We start from the raw sequence: 14,956 nt of genomic DNA on the forward strand, positions 1-14,956 counted from the left end.
GAGGAAGAGAGAGAAATCTTATGATAAAACATTTCCTTGAGAAGTTTCTGGAATGTTATTTCCTGAACCAAGATGGAATTAGAATTCTAGCATAGTTTTTAGTAGTACATCTGATTCTTATTCTAGCACCACCCTGGATAGAAATAACAGACCTTGACAAAGAATTAATATGGCATTCTGGGGTGCAATTCAGATAAGTGAGGTTATGCCTGCCTTGCAGTCTTGGCAACCCACAATTTTTTGCTGTTGGAGCTTCCAACTCAAGACACTCACAAACAGCCTGCCAGCATTCAGATCACATTCAGACTGTCTGTGTAAAGCTACAGCAACTCTGAGCCCAGAATTCTGTCAGCAAGTAGCAGCCACACTCTGGCTTCCAGCACCTTCGGTTACTGTTTGCAGGGAGGGTGATTCCCAAAATACTCCAAGTGGTGAATTTTCTGCCACAGCCCTGTGTTCTGTAGTGTCCAGCTCTCTGAAAGTTTCCCACACAATTCACAATACTGGATTTTGATTAAAGAATAAAAAAGCTTATTTAACTACAAAGAGAGATTTTAAGCAAACAGAAATAATAAGTCAGAAATGGCAACAAAGAAAATGCTTCCTAGTATTAAACTTAGCAAACTACAGTTGGTTCAATGTGAAATTCTTGCTACAGGTTCCCAGTAGAATCGCTGACCAAGTGTCAGGTGCGAATCTGCTTCTAAACACCAACAGCTGTTTCTTTTGTCTTCTTAGAGAGAGATGGAGAGGAAGAGAGAACTTGGGGTGCTTTCGCCCCTCACTTTTTATAGTTTAGTCATCATTTGAAATATTTTCCCAATATTAATCTCTAGATGAAATTCTTTCTATTTGAGAACAAGGAGACATGGAGTCTGGTAGAAGGTTAGTTCATCCTGGGTTTTTGCATCTGTGTATGCTGAAATGCAGTTTTTCTTTGTCGTCTGTCTTCAGTCTCTGGACTCTGTTCACAGTTGATATGCAGGATCAGGTAAACACATATCTCTTGGTCCAAGACAGGCCTCTTACTTTACCAGTTCTACCTAATCAGAGCTATATGAGTTTGAATGTGTGCCTTAAACATCATACAGGGGAATTTCATAACTTTACATATAAAGTTACTATATACATTTCACCAGGCAATATTATTGACTAGTGAGCTATTAATTTTCAAATGTCATAAAGGATATTTTTACAAAGATTATTAAAATAGTATGTAGGGAATGAACAGGGGTGCATTCAGTCACAGCTACATTTTAAAAATGGGCAAAAGCCGGGTAGGTTTTTATTCTCTTCTATGTGTAGTGCTTTGTCTACCTTTAGAAATGATGAGAGCAACATACGCTGTTTCAAGTGTGAACAAAACGTCATCAGTTCCTTGAACTGAGCCTGAAGTGGACATGGGCTGTGATTTAAAATTTCTCCAATATTTTGGGGTATTTGGATCTTGAGATAAAGTTCCTCCAAATTTGCTGCAGTTCTGAAATTGGGCTTTGTATGGCCCATCCTTAATTTGAAGATTATGATGGTTGTAACTAGGTCAGAAAATGCATAAGGTTAATGTTGAATTTTCATTGAGTTATGGCTGTATCTCAATATAGTTATATAGATCTCTCTGTGTGTCTCTCTCACACAGGTGCACGCACCGTCCTCCCCAGCACACAGTGTAAAACATGCCTTAGTGACCTCTGAAGAGAACCACCTGTCATGAGCAGCTACTTGTGGAGGCAACAGAACATCCCCACCCATAACACGACTATAAAGAAATTGTGAAGTGTGATGACATGTCCTCAGTGATCAGCAACTCTGATCCATAACAAAAACCTATAGGAGAAAACAATATTCCGTGCTGCTGTGGGCAGCAGCCCTGCCTTCAGGATTGGATAGACAGAGGGCAGATGCCAATCTCTTGGTGTTCAGACCCGTGAAGACAGACCACTTAGATGAAATCAGTTTTGCTAAGAGGATAAAGCCTACCAAGGTAATGTAACAGTTTTGACTATAACAGTATGGTTCTAAATTTAGATTAGTCAACCTAATTTTAATTGTTTTAATAACTGGTGATTTACTGAGCTTGGGCAGTAAAACTCTGTAGTTGATTCAATGACATCACCTCTGCCTTCTGAATTCAAACACATAGGGTGTGTCCTGGGAATACTGAACTGCCAACTTGATGATCATTTATCTGTTTTTTACCAATGCCAAATACTAATTTATTCATAGAATGGGAATCTTTGTCTGCTCCCTGAACTCAAAACTTGACACTGTGAAACAAGCTGATATGTTGATATTCATTTTGGGAATTGAAAGCTATTTTCTTTTCATACTCCTAAAACTTGAATTTAATATTTTAATAACTGCAGCATGACAATTTCCATACCCAGCAAAGGGAACAATATACAAAGGAGATATTGTGGAAAAGTTTCATTCCAAAGGCTGAAGTCAATATTAAAAAAGAAATAGGGAACAAAAGAAACCATAAATCATCTGAAGTGTGAGAACTTGGTCCCGAGCGGTCAGGCCTTGATAAACAGTGTGGGGAGACAGACCAAGGTGGTGTAGCTCTCTGTCCTGGCACAAAGGAATGATAAAAGATAAGGAGCCCCATATTACAATGGAGCAAATATATTTGTGGGAACCCAGATTTGGTATGACTGCCCACATAGTCAGGAGCCTAGCTCTAAGGCCAGAATCAGTAGTTGAGCCAGCAGTGGAATTAGGGTCCGGCATCAGGAGTCAAGCCAGTGACTGAAGTCAGAGTTGGAGCCAACATCAGGGGTAAAGTGTAGGAGCAGGGACCTAGAGAAGGTAGTAAAGCAAGGATTAGGGCCAGATGTGAGTCTGGGATAATAGAAACAGGATGCAGGGTTCAGGAGTTAGGCAGTTAGGCAGGGTCCATACTAAAAGTCAGCCTACAACTTCTCTAGGTGCTCAGTCAACATTCTGTACCTCTTCCTGGTTTAAGATGACTCAATTGGTGGAGCTGGATGTCTGCCCCAGTAAGGCCCTTTGCAAATGAAGTCTTCAAACTTTCTGGTGAACTGGTTGGTGGCAAGTGTGGTTTAAGCACTACCTTGAGTTTGGCTCCAGATTTGAAGCTCTTGGTCTCTCTCAATTTTTTGTCCAATATTAAAAAAAGAATCAATCTGTATCTGGAAACTTGTTCAGGAGGAGGGATTAGATGTCCAGTGCAGGTACAGGTTGAACCTCTCTAATTGGGAACTCTCTCTTCCAGTAACTTTCTTAATCTGGCATGATTTTAGTTAGCTGGAAGAGCACTTATCATGGGTGTGGCCAAGTTTCCTGTGGTCCCATAAAGTTTGTTTCCAGCCATCAGTCCTGACTTTCCGTGTTCTGTTCTGTAGCTGTGCTTTGCCCTTAAATGTCTTTTAAGAGCCCAGAAAGCAGTAAAAGTATTGGTAATGCTTCTAGTCAATATTGATCTCCCGTGGTCTGGAAACAGTCAGGTACCAAAGGTGCCAGATTAGAGAAGTTTAGCCTGTACTTACCATAGAAGGGATATGGTTACTGGATAAAATTGACTGGAAAAGGATTTGAAGGAAAAAAAAATCCTTTTAGGGATAAAGGGGGGTTTAGTATATTTTTTGTATAAGTCCCTTTCGCCTCATATGAAGGGAGAATGATGAGGTGACAGAAAAGGCATACTTGGGATCTGGTTGGATTTTATGTGGAAATAATTAGAGGAATGGTGATGAGTTGCACCATACATGTTATTGTAAGTACTTTCAGATGTTTTAGGATAGGTGAATGAAGTTGTGACAACATCCAGCATCTGTTTCTTCCTTTTATAGAGATGGGGAATCCAGGTCAGGAGCCCCTACTGAGTGCATTTATGGCAGTATGGCATAGAAGAGAGACAATCCATCAGGGTAAGCCTATGTCAGTAACTTTGAAATAGGTTTTTAAAATAAGCATGGTTCTTGACAATTAAACATCATTACATAGTGCGCTTCATGGCAATCTGGACTAAATTTCTGCAGCAATGGCAGTGTGCTGGGGCAATAAGCAGGAAATTCTGCAACATGCCCATTTATATTAAAATGTGAGTTTTAAAATTAATTAAACATGAAACTAACTGTGTAGATGTAATAACCTTAGACTTTATAAGGCATTTGTCTTAGTACCATATGGAATTCTGATGGAAAATAAAACTCTAGCACTATACGCTATCAATCAAGCATATCTTAAATGAGTTAAGAATTGCATGACAGATGTGAAAAAACTTGTCAATGTGAAATTCTCATGAAATGCAGATGATTCTAGGGAGGTTCTGAAGGGATTGATACAAGGTCTGATTATTCAATGTTTTATCAGTGATCTGCAAGTAAATGTAAAGACATAAAAATTGGTGGAATAGTAAATGATGGTGAAGATGGAGCAGTCCTAGGCCATATTTACATAGCAGAACAATTTCAGGATACCAGAGAGATCTCAGAATAGCTACTCTATACCTTTGACATGTGCCTGTCATTTCAAAATAGTTTTTGAAATAACGGGCATGATACTTCGGCACTCCTCTACTCCTTCTTGCAGGAGGAGTATGGGATACCTCAAAATAGTGCGGTATTTTGACATTTCAAACTACACTAAAATAAACTATGCATTTCAATTAGTGCAAGTCACGTAGCTTATTTCAAGTTTGGGCTGCCTGTGAATGTTGTCCTACAGAGCTCTGTCTGTGAGTTGCTTAGTAAGCTGGTTCTAGTCAACCAATATACACTTGAACACAGCAAAGTGTTAACATTTAGGAACAAAGAATGTAGGCCCTAAGCACAGAATGCGGAACTGTATCTAGAAAAAATGGCTTTGAAAAGAATTTAGGGTTCCTAATGAACAAGCAACTCAGCATGAGTTGGGATCAATCTTATCATTTTCATTTAGGACCTTGGCACAAAAGTGGAAGTCTTCTAATAAAATTTGTGGATTATACAAAGTTTGGAGGTGTTGGCAATGCAGTGAAGAACTGAAATATCCTACAAGAATGTTAGGATGTTATTGAAAGCTGGATTAAAGAAGTGGAATGAAAACCGCAAGGTCATATACTTAAGAGTTAGCAACAAGATTGTTTCCCTATAAGCAGGGAATGTATCTGTTGTAAGCAACGGAGGAAAAAGACATGAGTGTACTGGTTGATTGCTGTATGACTTGTTAATGTCACGTGGCTGTCAGAAAGGCTAATGCAATGTATTGGGGAGATATTGCCAATAGAGACAAGGAGGTGTTTTTGCCATTATATGAGACACTGGTGGCATCTTACCTGGGTTAATGCATGAAGTTCTGGTCTCCCATATTTACAAACAATGAATTCAAACTGGAACAGGTGCAGAGAAGGCCTGCTAGGATGATCAGAGAAATGGAAAACCTGCCTTATGAGAGGAGATTTAAGGAGCTTGATTTAGTCTAGCAAAACACAAGCTGAGGGGATATATGATGGCTCTCTATAAATATTCAGAGCTATAAACATCAGGGAGTATGAGGAGCTATTTGTGTTAAAGTCCAATATTGACAGAAGAACAAATGGCCATCAACTGTCCATCAAAAAAGTTTGGGTTCAAAATTATATTTATACTTTTAATCATAATTTTAACCATCAGAGGAGTGAAGTTCTGGAATAGCCTTTCAAATGGAGTGGTGAGAGCAAAAAAAAAAAAAAAACTAATATGTTTCAAAATTGAGTTTGCAAAGTTTAGGGAGAGCTTGGTGGGGTGAGATTGCTTACAAAGGCACATGTCTTGTTCTTGACTGTTTTTCACAAATATCTCCAATAGGCTGTTAGATGGGGAGTCTTGCTCATGGGCTCTGGGTTTATATTTGAGTTTGGAAAGGATTCCTCCAGTCCCAAAAGTCTGGCAAAGACTTAGTGGTGTTTGTTGCTTTCTTTTGTGGTTTGGGGCATGAGTCACTTGCTGATTTGATCTAAAATAAATAGTGGATTCTCTAACCTGAAGTCTTTAAATCAAGATCAGATTACTTCTATATTTCATCTGGAAGATATGGACTTATTAGAAGAGTGGTGGGTGAAGTTATTCGGCCTCTGATGTGCAGGAGATCCAGGCAGATCATCATGATGCTCCCTTCTGGCTTTGAAGTCTGAGTTTATGGGCTCCCAGTGCAGTGCTTTGGTAAAAAGAGCCAATGTAGTCCTTGGATGTATGAAGAGGAGATTAGTAAGTAAGAGTAAGGGGATAATTACAGCATTAGTGAGATTGATATTGGAATACTCCATCCAGTCCTGGTGTCGACATTTTGAAAAGGATGTTGAAAAACTACAGAGATTGCAGAATATGATGATGATGATGATAATAATAATAATAAAAAATAATAAATACCATATAGCTAATGACTTAGAGAACTTAATCTGTTTAGTGTATCAAAAAGAAGGTTGAGAGGTAACATGTTTACAGTTGATAAGCACCATCTAGGGGATATATACTGGGCACTAGTAAAGAAAAGAGTAACAGGAAGCAATGGGTGGAAGCTGAAGCCAAACAAATAAAAGTTGGATATATGGCACATATTTTAACCATGATGGTAATTGAGCTTTGGAACAAACTTCCCAGGATAGTGGTGGATTCTCCATCTTTTTTATCTTCAGATCAAGACTGGATGTTGTGGTATGTTGAAAATTGCACTTAAAATGTATGTTTTTTCTTTAAAGTCTCAGGAGTGTTCTGCGGAATATGAGGCATGGTAAGGAAGTGCACAGTTTAGTTTTGGCAGCAGTCAGTCTGCAAAGAGCAAGCTTTGAGGAAGAATGAATGAGATTTTCCTTTTTTGCTTTAGGGAGCAGCCCACTTTCACCCTTTCTCCCACTCTGGTTTTGGTTTCATGTGCGTTAAGAATCTGGATTTTAAGGAAAAATTTAGACTTTTTATTTTTGTTTGTATGCCACCAATATAACAGATGCCTTTCTGGAAGCTATATTTTACTCAAACACAGGTTCTCGGGTTCGGTGTAAGTCTGGGACAAATGTAATGGCCTCTGAGATATAGACAGGTTAGATGATATTAAAGCCTTTTGGCTTGTAGACTCTATGAATGTAGTCATGAGCATAAGTTATTTGTTACTGTTTACATTGAATTCCCCAGCTGAAGAGGGGCGGGAGGCAAACTGAACTTGGGATATATGCTTCTATTAGCTATTTCTGCTAAAATAATCAACCTTGAAATATTTGAGTGCTCCAAATTCATTCATTAAGTTTCAGAGGTTATATTTGGCTGAGATAAATAGAACTCTATATACTATTTATAACATTGTTAGGAGGGAACAAGAAGAAAATGAAACAATAACAAGAGATAAACTATCCCCAGAAAGAACACCACAGATCCTTAGGGGAAGCAAGAGGCCAGAGAATCACTGGAAAATCCTGTCTGTTGCCAGAAGGGTGACAGACCTAGATTTCCAATTCCAGAGACTCGGATAAAAAAAGGTGTAACCCTCCTTTCTCTTCCCTGTTCCCCCAGGCCTGGAGAAGGACGGGGAAGGGGCCACAGCTGCTGAAGGAGAAATGTTGTGGGGGAGAGAGAGAGAAAAAGAGACTGAAGAAAGAGAGTCTGTCCCTACACAGGTATGGACTATGCCTGCCTCTGTTAAGCTAAGATAGGGGCTCTGCTGAATGTTGGGCAGCTGTGCTTGCTTGAGCTCAGGGCAGTAAGGACTTATAAGCAAGCTACAGGTATGCAGATCTTGGCTGATCTTTAACTCTCCCCTATGTTTTCTGGGTGAACAGACAATACAAGTATTTGGAAGGAGCTGGTTGGAGTCACTTTAATTAGCTTCTGGTCAGAGGCACCTGGAGAGGAGTGTCTTGCAGGCACCCAGTGTAGCTGGAACTGGTGAGTTAACATAGTGGGAAAGGGCAGGTGGGGGTGGGGAATAGTGGGTGCTGTAGGCAGGTAACCTAGTTAAAGTGAGGTGAACCAGGAAGCCTAGAGTGCAAGCTGAGTCCTGTCTCTTAAGGGTGCACCCACAGAGGAGAGATCACAGGTGAAGCTCAGCCCTAACTTACCTCATCTTGGTTTGGCCACCTTCACAACCACAAATACAAAGTGATGGTTTAGTTTTTTTCCTCACAGAAAAGTCACCAGGAACAGCAGATGTTCAGTACATTGAAAACAAGGACAATAATTTTTACTTTCAGTTAAGCATAATACTGCAGTGAGTGATGGATTCCTTGGAGAATCCCCTGGCTCAGAAATAACTGAACACACAGGTTTCTGTAATATGTTTTCACGTATTTAAGGCAGCTCATTTCTTTGCAGTGCAATGAAATCTACGCCAAGTTAAAAACAATACAAGTCATAGGAGCAGAAATACTCCCTGGGTTCGGTGAGTGCTGCAAACTGACAGGGTGGGTCAGGCTGTATCTGGATTGCTGAGGACTGTTGGCAAAAGATACAACACATTTGTGTATCTTTGGCCGACAATTGTGTCGGGAGAGAGTTTTCTGATATTTAGCCCATCCACATGGGGCCAAATTTTGGAAAAACTCCTCTGTCAAGACATCCCCTCTTCTTCATGGAACGAGGTGTACAGGGATATCGACAGAATGCTCCCAACCGGCAGATCTCTTCTGAGAGAGCTGCAGTCCGGACATGTGCTCCGTCAACAAAACTTCTGCCAACAGAAGTTTTGTTGACAGAAGTCTGCAGTCTTGACATAGCCTCAGTGGTCTGCTCACAGTAGCCTCAATTAGGCTATGCAGTTATTTTGTCCAGTAGCAGCTTATTAAATAAGTAGTTAATCCGAAGGAGAGGCTGGGGAGATAAGGAACAAATTAGCCTTCAGCTGACTAATCTGAAAAAAGGCCAGGAAGGAAGTATTTTAGGAGAGGTGGGAAGAGCTAGTGCTAGTTGAATCTGGAATGAAAACACTTCCTCTGTGTGTGTGTGTGTGTGTGTGTGTGTGTGTGTGTGTTACAGAGAGAGAGAGAGAGATTCCCTTTCTTCCTATGCACCTCGCAAAGAAGGGCTGAAAGAGGCAGCTGCTGAAATTCTGATGTTGCAAAGCACCAGTGAGCAGGATTAGAATAAAATAAATGGACCTGAGCAGTTTGTGGGCTGTCAGGGGATGCGGGTCTTATTAGGATATGGCCCTGTCAAAGGTTCCTCCAGGCTGGTCAAATCATCTGCAATCACTGCTCGGATGAGGCCTTAAGGGCTGGTGAGCACCAAACAAAGAGTGGGTGGGATGAGGCTAACACTATGGTTAGTTTCTACGGAAATGAGTTATCTCAGCAGGGAGCAGAAACAATAACAATTCATGCCAGGCCTGTAGTGAAAGATATTACTCATAATGACTCAAATTAATCATTATGTGTATGATTGATGATGAGCACAATACAAAAAATTGTGTGGTATGGACTCAGGAAGATTGCAGTTATTGTTAAATATATCTTTGATCCAAAATTGGAGATTCCGTTGAGTGAGCTCAAGTCATCTGGCTATTTCACTTACCTATTAATATGAATTTACAGAGCAAATAAGAATCATCAAAGGCACTCTTCTGTTGCTACTGGCAACTTTGAAATCTCTGAAAGAAGAGGCTATGAAGTAGCCCTCACTGCAGATTATCGTCACTGAAACATGCCCGAGACATGCCTGTTGAAAGGGGAGGGGTAGCTGAGTGGTTTGACCCCTGGCCTGCAAAACCTAGGGTTTTGAGTTCAACCCTTAAGGAGGCCATTTAGGGATTTGGGGCAAATAGATTAAAAAATAGGCCCTGCTGTGAGGGCAGGGGAATAAATTTTTTTTTAAAAAAATTAGAGCTTTGCGACCAGGTGCTTGTGAACAGGGTGAGGGCTAACAGGAGGGAGTTTTGAGAGGCTCTCCTGGAGGAGGAGAAGGAAGGAGCAAACTAAAGTACCTTGGGGTAAGTGGCTGCTTGTGTTTGGGGGTTCTGGGCTTGTGTTTGTTTGGAGTTTGGAGTGCTGAGCTGAGTGTTTGTTTGAAAGGCCATGTGCTCAGGCAGGCAGTTGGAAGCTTGAGAGTCTTGATTAGGTTTGAATCGAAACACTGTGTGCTGATTGGCTGAGCTGTAGGCAGAGGGAGGAGCTATCAAGGTGGATGAGCACTTAAACCCTGCTAGTAAGCGACCAGGGAGCTTTGCGACCGGGTGCTTGCGAACAGGAGAGAGTTTTGAGAGGGGAGTTTTGGAGGGAGCCAGTGACTTCTATTGCCTTTAAACTTAAATCCTTTATAACAACCTCTATCTGAAACATTTAATTAAACCCTCATATATAATTAGAGTAGGAAATGGAGGCAGAAGCCTGGCAGCAGAGTGGGGGCTATCCTGTATATTGTGTCGAGTGCAATATGTATGACTACCTACCCTGTGGGCGGGTGGCGTATGTGTGTGCTCGATGCAAAGAGCTCCTGGCCCTCAGAGACCGAGTGCATGCTTTGGAGGCCAGGGTGGCTGAACTGGAGGAGCTAAGGAAGGCAGAGGTGTTTGTTGATGAGACTTTCCGGGGCATAGTAGGGCTGTCCCAACTCCAATCTGACAGTCCTGATGCTGTTACGGAGGATGAAAGGCTCAGGGAAGGAGAGCAGTCAATGGGAGCAGAGGGAAACCATCCCATAGTTGGGACCCTCCTTCCAGAGGGTGATATGGTATCCTCTCGCGCCGAGGATACTTCTCCGGGGGAGGGAGCACCAGCTGTTAGGAAGAAGCAGGTTTTAGTAGTGGGGGATTGGATCATTAGAAATATAGGTAGTTGGGTTTGTGATGACCGGGAGAACCATATGGTGACTCGCCTGCCTGGTGTGAAGGTTGCGGATCTCTCGAGGCATCTAGACAGACTTATGGGCAGTGCTGGGGAGGAGCCGGTGGTCGTGGTACATGTCGGTACCAATGACATAGGGAAGGGTAGACGAGATGTTTTGGAGGCCAAATTTAGGTTACTAGGAAAGAGACTGAAATCCAGGACATCTATGGTGGCATTCTCTGAAATGCTTCCAGTTCCACGCGGAGGGCCAGATAGACAGGCAGAACTTCAGAGTCTCAATGTGTGGATGAGACGATGGTGTAGGGAAGAGGGGTTTAGATTTATTAGGAACTGGGGACACTTTTGGGGTAGGGGGAGCCTATACAGGAATGATGGGCTCCACCTAAATCAAGGTGGATCCAGACTGCTGGCATTAAACATTAAAAAGGTCGTAGAGCAGTTTTTAAACTAAGAGGTGGGGGAAAGCCGATTGGTGCGGGGGAGCACCTGGATCGGACAGAGACTTCTCTTACACGAGGCTCCATAGATAGGGATTCCCGAGAAGTTAGTCAGATAGGGAACGTGGGAAATAATATATGGGCAAGATCAGATGGGAAACAATCGCATATAAAAAAATCCAATGCGTCTGTGAAAGGCGGACATATAAATAGCGGTAGTATTTTAAAGTGCTTTTACACAAATGCTAGGAGTCTGTCTAATAAGATGGGTGAACTGGAGTACCTCATATCAAAGGAGGAAGTTGACATAATAGGCATCACAGAAACATGGTGGAATGAGGACAATCAGTGGGATACTATCATACCGGGATATAAATTATACCGGAAAGACAGAACAGGTCGTGCGGGTGGCAGAGTGGTACTATATGTGAAGGATAATATAGAATCAAATGAAGCAAAAATACTAAAGGAATCAAAATGTTCCATAGAATCATTATGGATAACAATTCATTCCTCTAATATGAATATGGCATTAGGAATATATTACTGACCACCTAACCAGGAGAGTGATAGTGATGCTGAAATGTTAAGGGAGATTAGAGAGGCTATCAAAATAAAAAACACAGTAATAATAGGAGATTTCAGTTATCCCCGTATTGATTGGGTACATGTCACCTCAGGACGGGATTCAGAGATTAAATTTCTTGATGCCTTAAATGACTGCTTCTTGAAGCAGCTAGTACAGGAACCCACAAGGGGAGAGTCAATTCTCGATCTAGTCCTGACTGGAATGCAGGATCTGGTCCAAGAAGTAACTGTTACTGGACCGCTTGGAAATAGTGACCACAATATAATAACTTTTAATATTCCTGTGTTAGGAAGAACACCGCAGCGGTCAAACACTCCGGCATTTAATTTCAAAAAGGGGAATTACGCTAAAATGAGGAAGCTAGTTAAACAGAAACTAAAAGGTAGAGTAACTAAACTAAAATCCCTGGAAGCTGCATGGAAACTGTTTAAAGACACCATACTAGAGGCCCAACTTAAATGTATACCCCAAATAAAAAAACACAGTAAGAGACCTAACAAGGAACCACCATGGCTTAACAGCCATGTTAAAAAGGCAGTGAGAGAGAAAAGGGCAGCTTTTAAAAAGTGGAAGTCAAATCCTAGTGAGGAAAGTAGAAAGGAACATAAACGCTCCCAAATTAAGTGTCATAATGTCGTAAGAAAAGCCAAAAAAGATTTTGAGGAACAGCTAGCCAAAAATTCAAAAAATGATAGTAAAATGTGTTTTAAATACATTAGAAGCAGGAAGCCCACTAAAAAAGCAGTGGGGCCCTTGGACGATAAAGATAGAAAAGGAGCGATCAAGGAAGACAGTGCCATTGCGGAGCGATTAAATGATTTCTTTGCTTCAGTCTTCATGGCTGAGGATGTTACAGAGGTTCCTAAATCTCAGCGAGCCTTTTTAGGTGACAAATCTGAGGAACTCTCCCAGATTGAAGTGACATTAGAGGAGGTTTTGGAGTTAATTGATAAGCTGAATAGTAACAAGTCTCCAGGACCAGACGGTATTCACCCAAGGGTTCTGAAAGAACTCAAATGTGAAATTGAGGAGTTATTAACAGTGGTTTGTAACCTATCCTTTAAATCCGCTTCAGTACCCAATGACTGGAAGATGGCCAATATAATGCCAATATTTAAAAAAGGCTCTTGAGGAGACCCTGGCAATTATAGACCGATAAGTCTAACATCAGTACGAGGCAAATTAGTAGAAACAATAGTAAAGAATAAAATTGCAAGGCACGTAGAAGAGCACGAATTGTTGGGCAAAAGTCAGCATGGTTTCTGCAGGGGGAAGTCGTGTCTAACTAATCTATTAGAATTCTTTGAAGGGGTTAATAAACATGTGGACAAGGGGCACCCAGTGGACATAATATACCTAGATTTCCAGAAAGCCTTTGACACGGTCCCACACCAAAGGCTTTTATGTAAATTAGGCGGTCATGGGATAGGAGGAAAGATCCTTTCATGGATCGGGAATTGGTTAAAAGACAGAAAACAAAGGGTTGGAATAAATGGTAAATTTTCACAATGGAGGGGGGTAACTAGTGGTGTTCCCCAGGGGTCAGTCGTGGGACCGATCCTGTTCAACTTGTTCATTAATGATCTAGAAAATGAGGTAAGCAGTGAGGTGGCAAAGTTTGCAAATGACACCAAGTTGTTCAGGACAGTCAAAACCAAAAGGGATTGTGAAGAACTACGAAAAGATCTCAGCAAACTGAGTGATTGGGCAGCAACATGGCAAATGAAATTTAATGTGGGTAAGTGTAAGGTAATGCACATTGGAAAAAATAACCCAAATTACACGTACAACATGATGGGGTCAAATTTAGCTACGACAGATCAGGAAAGGGATCTTGGAGTCATAGTGGATAGTTCTCTGAAGACATCCATGCAGTGTGCAGCGACAGTAAGTAAAGCAGATAGGATGTTAGGAATTATTAAAACGGGTAGATAATAAGACAAAAGATATCATACTTCCCCTATATAAAACTATGGTACGCCCACATCTTGAATACTGCGTGCAGATGTGGTCTCCTCACCTCAAAAAAGATATATGGGCATTAGAAAAGGTTCAGAAAAGGGCGACTAAGATGATTAGGGGTTTGGAATGGGTCCCATATGGGGAGAGGCTAGAGAGACTGGGACTTTTCAGTCTGGAAAAGAGACGATTGAGGGGCGATATGATAGAGCTATATAAAATCATGAATGGTGTGGAGAAAGTGAATATAGAAAAATTATTTACCTTTTCCCATAATACAAGAACTAGGGGACACCAAATGAAATTGATGGGTAGTAGGTTCAAAACTAATAAAAGGACATTTTTCTTCACACAGTGCACAGTCAACCTGTGGAACTCCTTGCCCGAGGAGGCTGTGAAGTCCAGGACTCTATTAGGGTTTAAAAAAGAGCTCAATAAATTTTTGCAGGTTAGGTCCATAAATGGCTGTTAGCCAGGGGTAAAGTATGGTGCCCTAGCCTTCAGTACAAGGGCAGGAGATAAATCACTTGATCGTTGTCTTCTCTTCTCCTTCTCTGGGGCACCTGGCATTGGCCACTGTCGGCAGACGGGATACTGGACTGGATGGACCTTTGGTCTGACCCAGTATGGCCGTTCTTATGTTCTTAAGATCTTAAGTGTGTTATGTAACTACTTTATCTGAGTAGAAAGGGGAATTTAAAAAGTCAGCGGGGCTATCTTCTGGTACAATGAGGATTTGACTTTGTGATTCTGTATTTTGTTCATAACTATATGCTTCTTATTCAGAATTTAGAGTTAAAATATTGCCCAGGCTATGTGGCTTTGTAGGAATATAAAACATAAACTCTCCCCACTCACCCTTGTTGGCCTTAGAATTTGAAAAACAGTATCTCTCTACCTCCCATTCTTGCCTTCACTTCCTGCACCGTTGGCCAAGGAATGAACGGAGTCCTGATTGGGCCCTCCTGAATTTTCCTGCCAGAAGAGCTGAGCTGGCATAAAGAGGAGAAAGTAATTTGTTCCAGGTAAAGAGTCTCCTTTACATCATTCCCCCGGGACTGCTCATGGGCTAGTATAGATATGGGCAGCCCCTTTTCATGGGCAATTGTGTGTGAAGCACATTTTGGCCCTTTAGTAAAGAAGAAATTCTGAGAAAAATTGTTCCATTTCATGATCCAATTTACTTATAAGGATGCACAGTACAGCTACAGAAATTTTGCAAAA

This window comes from Carettochelys insculpta, chromosome 6, assembly GCF_033958435.1.
Source record: "Carettochelys insculpta isolate YL-2023 chromosome 6, ASM3395843v1, whole genome shotgun sequence".
Lineage (NCBI taxonomy): Eukaryota > Metazoa > Chordata > Testudines > Carettochelyidae > Carettochelys > Carettochelys insculpta.